Source organism: Squalius cephalus (assembly GCF_949319135.1).
Source record: "Squalius cephalus genome assembly, chromosome: 13".
NCBI lineage: Eukaryota > Metazoa > Chordata > Actinopteri > Cypriniformes > Leuciscidae > Squalius > Squalius cephalus.
This window is the reverse complement of record NC_137134.1, coordinates 19729457-19736645: the sequence shown is the minus strand read 5'-3', so window position 1 is coordinate 19736645 and position 7189 is coordinate 19729457.

The window sequence follows — 7189 nt, the reverse complement described above, 5'->3', positions numbered from 1 at the left end:
GGTCAATTTTAACATTGAGCTCATTTTTTTGTACATTTGGAGTGCTGTCAATACAGAGAACAACAACAAAAATCGGTGTTGCCTACACCGAGTTATTCTATTTTTAAAATTTGCACCCTGTTGACTTCAATAGGGCAAGTAGTAAGCCTGCTTTTTAGCCTCTTAACATCCTTTAAGTGTCATTACAAGTGCACAGAAAATGTGAGTGATTCCTTCCGAGTAAACACGGGTGGATCTGACTGCAGTAGATGTTAGAGATATTAATAAAAACGAAGTTAATTCAGCCAGCGCTCATACCTTTGTTTACATCCTGTTTTCGGTGGAAGGCCATAGTAATCGATTGTCGAGTTCACGTGCATAGGTTTAGTTACCAATGATCACGCGCGTGAACTCGACAATCGATTACTATGGCGTTCCACCGAAAACAGGATGTAAACAAAGGTATGAGCGCTGGCTGAATTAACTTCATTTTTATTAATATCTCTAACATCTACTGCAGTCAGATCCACCGTGTTCACTCGGAAGGAATCACTCACATTTTCTGTGCACTTGTAATGACACTTAAAGGATGTTAAGAGGCTAAAAAGCAGGCTTACTACTTGCCCTATTGAAGTCAACAGGGTGCAAATTTTAAAAATAGAATAACTCGGTGTAGGCAACACCGATTTTTGTCGTTGTTCTCTGTATTGACAGCACTCCAAATGTACAAAAAAATGAGCTCAATGTTAAAATTGACCGGAGTTCTCCTTTAATAAATATTTTTTTTCAGAAAAAATCCTAAATTATAAATAATAATTAGCATAAACTGTAGAAGTTTCCTGGTATGGGTAGACGTGTCTAATTATGTCACATAACCTGTATTTAAAAAAAACAACAACAGCATTATCAATGCTAAATGTCTTGATTAATCTGAAACGCCATGGCATTGGTCCAATTCCTAAGCAAACTCTTTCCCAGTGTTTGTAATTTGGGTTAAACAAGATTAGTTGCACTAAAACACTAGCTTGTTTCCCATTGACACATTCGCAACTCACTATTAAGTGTCCCTGTCATTTAATAGCGTTTTCTTTCTTTTCGTTGAAGTCCTGAATGGCTAAAACTGCCTCTTTGTGAGATACTGTAATTTTTTTGACCATTGAATTATTATAATTATTGTGCTTTTCATCTTTTAATTGTATCATTTGTTCTGTATCGTTGATCATATCTGTGAGAATGAATAGTAGAGTGAACAATTTTCAAGTTTATAGTGCCAAATTGTTGTCAGGTAATACCAAGATCAAACATGAAAACACTGTAAGCAACAGTTGGGAAAGAAAAACCAGTCCTGTAAAATAAGGATCACAGATATGCCTCTCTAAGGGTTTGAATCAAGCCTGAGACATTTGAATGAATTTCATTGAGAGAAGGGCATGCCTTTTCTTGCATGTATTTCACAAAATGAGCTCTGTGTGTTCATGAGCAGTACTTTAACGTGAAGATGACCTTGACGAGAATTGAACGGTTGCACACGCTGATTTTGGATAAAACCGTCATTTAGAGTCAATTAGAGCAAATCCCACTGCCCAGCATAAGCCATTGTTGTATCTCGGTACAAATGCCACCATTCACATTAATCCGAACTATCCACTATGCTAGTATTCCCATCTGTCAGCATCTGCTCTTGGGTTGAGCTCACAGTATGGGTTGCGTTGTATTGATCATTCTGGGTTTGATCTTCTCATAAGCATGCAAACAAAAGGTTGTCCTCGGTGGATTCTCAGTTGTGATATGTTAGAAAGTCTATCATTGTGAAATGTGGGGCCATTGGCGACATACAGTGTAGAGGCTCTTGATGTAATGAAGCAAAGCTTGTGTAGCATCTGTAGGCTTTGTCAATGAAGGCTCACAATGTCTTGTGCCCTTTTAGGGCGATTGATAGAGCTGTTGAGTAGTACACTAAAGTCTACATGTGCTATTTAGGCTGCAGCTAAAGTACCCTATCCAGAAATAAAAAGCTTTCATTATCTAGGTGAACAATGGCTGATGTGCATGGAGTAATTAACAGTGCCAGATAAAAGAGAGCTTCAGACTAGCTGATATTGTTGATTGATTGTTTCAGGCTAAATGAAACGTACAGACCATCTCACATGATTAATATGGTGCCTTCCTGTGCTTTTAACATTTAAAGGGATAGTTCATCTGAAAAATCTCATACAATGAAAGTCAATAGGGTCCAATCAGCGTTATTTTCTGCATATTTATTTTTTGCATATTTAATTTTTTATTTAATATATATAATTTAAATTATTACTTTTTTATTTCAAGTAATGACAATGTTTTTTTTTTATGGTTTTAGTTTTAGTTTCAGTTAAGTATAATAACCCTGTTTAAGGTTTGGTTTTAACTATATGGACAAAAACAGCGGAAACATTATTCAAAATATCTTCAACATGAATGTGAGTAAATGATGCCAGAATTTCCATTTTTGGGTCAACTATCCCTTTAAGAGAACGAGGTTGAGATCCCCACTAGAGCACTTATTTCTTAAAACTCATTTTGAGCGTACATAATTGAATAGGCCAAATTACCTTACAGAGTTTATTAAAAAAAAATAAATAAACAGAAACAAAACGAACTAAAAGCTGTTATTGCATTGTGCAAATGGAAATCTGAAATGTCCATTTACGCGGCATTGTCAAATACACGTACACAAGGGTTATCTGTTACAAATCCAGATCTTGGTTTTGATTAACTGTAATCCCAAACATGTCAGGGACAGCTAAATCTGTACAAAGGATAAAGTTGAGTTGTATATAAGCACAATGATGTCCCATTTCAGGCACTAGAATAGTCTATGTCTTGGATTTGACATAAACCTAGTTGGGACCTTTGGGAGATGTGTGCACAATCAAATAGCCTGTCGGTTGATGGATTACTGTGTATAGATTTGCATGTGATGACAAATTTTTGTTTAGCGAATCCAAAATGAAGCACCAAATCATAGATATTTTTTGTGTGAATCCGAGAATGAAAAGAAATAGACTTGGTACTAAAATATTGTAAAGTATTTTAACGGAGTCTGTTATTTTAGAAGTAATGCTTTGCTGACTTGATAAGATTTTCATGGACAAAAATAATTATTTCTATTGCTGGGTATATTTAGATGAAAAAGGAAATATATATTAATGTGCAAATTTCCTTGTAGAAAAAAAAAATCTGTAAAAAAAATCTGCTTGACTAATTACTCAGTCAAAAAAGAGAGAGCGAGGCGAGCTTTCTGAACGTTTGTTTGTTTACCTGGATCTCTTTGTTCTAGATCTACTGAGCCTTGAGGGACCAACTAATCTAAACATTTATTTTCATGTTATGTTTTTCCAACTAGTCAATAAAGAATGATGCATTATGACTTTGCCTGAGTCCTTTTCGTTTTTATTTCATCTCAAGATCAAGAGATTGTCGACTCGCTCCGGCAAACTGCTATCTACACCTGTCTATGTTCCATCCTGCCGTTCTCCATCTTAGGCGCTGAAATATCCCTGTGGGAACATCAAATATTCATATCAGCCAAGCTAATAAATTAAAGATGGCTGTACAGTCATTATGATTCTAAATCAATAGCAACCCCTGGTAACCAGGGAGAATGGGAAAGGGCCTTTACTCTTGTGATAGTGGCTATCAATCATCTGCGTGACAACGCGAACAATGACACCACTGACACATCCTATTTATACATGTTCCTGTGCTGTACTGAATGTTCCTCATCTGAATTGAAGATGACCAACCCAATGGATGTCATAGGCGTTTGCGATTCATCTCTCCAATGGGGACCGGATGTTTGATCGTGATTCAATTTAGCATTAAAATTTGAGGCTAAACACTCATCACTGGGGTGTACAAAGATGATACTGTGAGGGAAGATAAAGGGGAAAAAAAACACCAACCAATTCTAGATCTTTTTTTGTCAAACAAGCATATTCCTAACCCTATAACTAACCTCAACTCTAACCATTGACTATCAAAAGTCGATTGGAAACAGTGCTTGAAATGGGCCGGCATTCAATTTCTTGTTAAAAAATGTTACTCAAGCCCCAACTCTAAAATCTGATTGGTCGATTGGAATGTTGTTCCAGGACCAACAGGAAGACATCCTGCTTTCACATACTTTGCGACCATTAAAAAAGTTATTTTTATATAGTATGAATGTGTGAATTTAATTCGAATGTACCACATACGCCATGTGTCAGTTGGGTCACTTCACTGCCATTCACAAATCCTCTCCTGTGGTCTCATTGGATAGTAAAGTGTCCATTGAATGCGCACTTCAGAATCTCACCCGAAGTAAAACACCATCCAAGGACTTTTCGCCTACTGTCTTATGAATACTGTGAATTCAGACTATTTTTACATACTGTTTTTCACCTTCTAAATAGTTAGCAAGTATGTAATTTTGGACAAAGTTCAAGCATGTGGACTGTTCAGGGCTAAAAAGGACAACAAAAAGCTCTGCAGTCTGTTAAAGGTCTTTTGAAATTGTTTGGCAAGCACTGTTCTGTGTTGATGTATTTCTTATTCAAATTAGTTTGGGTTGGCCTTGTCTCTGCTTCCATTGCTATCGAAATTTATTCAAGTTTTCTAGACAGAAATTGGACATGAAGCCCTCTCAAGTCATATTTAAGATTAGGAAACTCTGGTTAAATTTGCTAAGTTGGGCTGGCCATCAACTTTAAACATGGCGGAAGAGAAAACCATTTCTGTATTGTATGTTTGATAACAGTCATTTCATATTTCCATATATAAATAACCCATTTTTTTGCATTTTGTATGCATTTGAATCAACCTGCTGTCCTCAATGATTTCTATTATTTCCATTAACCAAGCACTTGAACACGACAAACTCATAATTACGACCTCAGAAGTGGGAAATAGAACATTTCCGATAGTACATGAAGTCAACATTAATATCCAACAAATACAAAGTTCTGTCATGAAACTCTAGATGGTGCAAGGTAACCTGCTTGCAATCACATAATTTTCTATAGGGCACAGCTGATTGGTTCCTGTTGCATCAGTAGCCAATGAGCTTGCATGCTCAACCTTTAAAGGTGAACTAAGTAACTTTTTTACCTTAACCGAACAGCTTCGGAGTCATTGGAATAGTTATATTACTTTTTTCGGGTTGAATGGTGGTCGTCTCGCATCCCCCAAGCGCCTGTGAGCCGAAAAACCACCCTTGCAACTTTGGGCCGGCGGCCTCAGCGTCAGGAAGTTTCGCGTGATATCAGGTCTTGCGATGTAACGAATTGCTTTACAGCAAAAAATTAGCAAAAATTCTGTCATTATTGTGCTCCCTCACGCTGTTCGAACCCGAATGAAGAAGACGTTTTAAAGAATGTCCCATCTGCTTTGACGTCGTTGATCTACTAGCCTCTGGTATCTGAGAGTCGCCAACGAGTTTTTCGACAGCGTTGTCAAATATCTATTCCGAAGCTGTAGGGGGAGCTCTATAGAGAAATCTGCGAGCAAAAAGCGAGAATACAGCGAAGAAATTCCCGAAACTGCATAGCCCTGCTTTAAATACTTGGTTGGCATTTGCCTTAGCAATGCAGCATGCTTTCAGAAACCCTCCACCATCCCCAGCTCCACCTGTATAAATCTGCTATGGCTAAAGCAGCAGCATGTCTTACTTGCTCACAGCAGTGTGTCTGTGTATGTATTGGCAGTATCAAGTCCCAAATTTGATCAACAGCAGAAGCAGGGTTGCAGATCTATTCCGCCAAGACCAATAGATCAACATTGTCATACCTATTAACATGCCAAACACTCAAGTTGTCCTGACAGTATTCTAGTTTATGTCACAAAACATGAATCATAATTTGCTACTTGCTAGTTGGATGTAGTTCTAGGGGAAGGGACATTCTCTTTGTAGAGCGAATTTGATTGGTTAAAAATCTGTGCAGTGCAGGATGACATCATCAATATTATCATCACAATTTTTGGTCCACTTTCCTGGAGGAGAAAGATTGTACAGTTTAAATTGCTTATATCTGCCAAGACTTTAGTAGCATGCTAGATAATAAACATTGCCCTTTAAATCTTATTTGAGTAGTATAGTTTCTGCATGGTCACACATGTAATTTATTGCATTTTAAGCTAATTGAAACCTCATTCAGTACTTCGGCATAAAAGCTTAGAGAAGAAAAAAGACTTGTCTCACCCTTCGGAGCTTGGCACTCATTAGGATGACTGTACCCTGTGAAGCGTGCTTGGTGTACATATGCACCGCTCGAGGCTACAGAATATGATGTGCTTCTCATCATCATAGTGACAGCACATATGGTTTCAGTGGAAAGGCGCCTTCTAACGCTATCATTTTGTAGTTTCTACTAAGAGCACACTGCTCTTGCAGACTTATCTGCGCATATAATTTATTCTTAAAATGGAAGCGTCAACTGTGCCTACAAACTGAAATCACAGGAACAAATGGTGTCTGAAACATCTCTGCTTTGTGAAACAATATCCTGTGCAATCCATTAAGCAGAGATGGCCAGTGAGTCACCAGCAATGGACAAATTAATGGAGATGAAATGTAACTCACTCACCACCCCATCCCATCAACAGACAGAATGGTACTCTGAAAAGCATCATCATTTCAATTGCCCCATTCCCTTCTACGAGGGAAAGAGAGCTAGAGAGATAAAATGCGTGGGAGACACCGATGACTCAGACAGGATAAGACACACTTTTATCAGAAGGTCACTCAGGCTCTCCTCTCCAATTAAGCCGTGCTGAAAATGTTAAAAACTGGTTACTGGACTTTTCTACGTACCAGACTTCAGAATGTATGTGCCAAATGATCTGGTTCCCACAGGAAAGAAAAATCAGAACTGAGATCTCTTTTGTATCTCATTTGTTTTTCCTAGACAGCAATCAGATGAGATTTACTCCTTAAAGGTCCCATATTGTACACCTTTCTGAAGTTTTATTTTAGGTTTTGATGTCCTTAAGAATATATATTTGCTGTATAAGTACCAAAAACCATCTCAGTATATTTTTACTCGTGAAAAGGCACAGCTACCTTATGCAGGCTGTGTGCTTTTGTCTGTGGATTGACTGTTTTGAAACTTATATGTAGTTACATAGCCATTAGACCTCTGTTATCATGAAAAAAGCCAGGAAATTTCATTTTTGACAATATGAGAGCTTTAAGTCT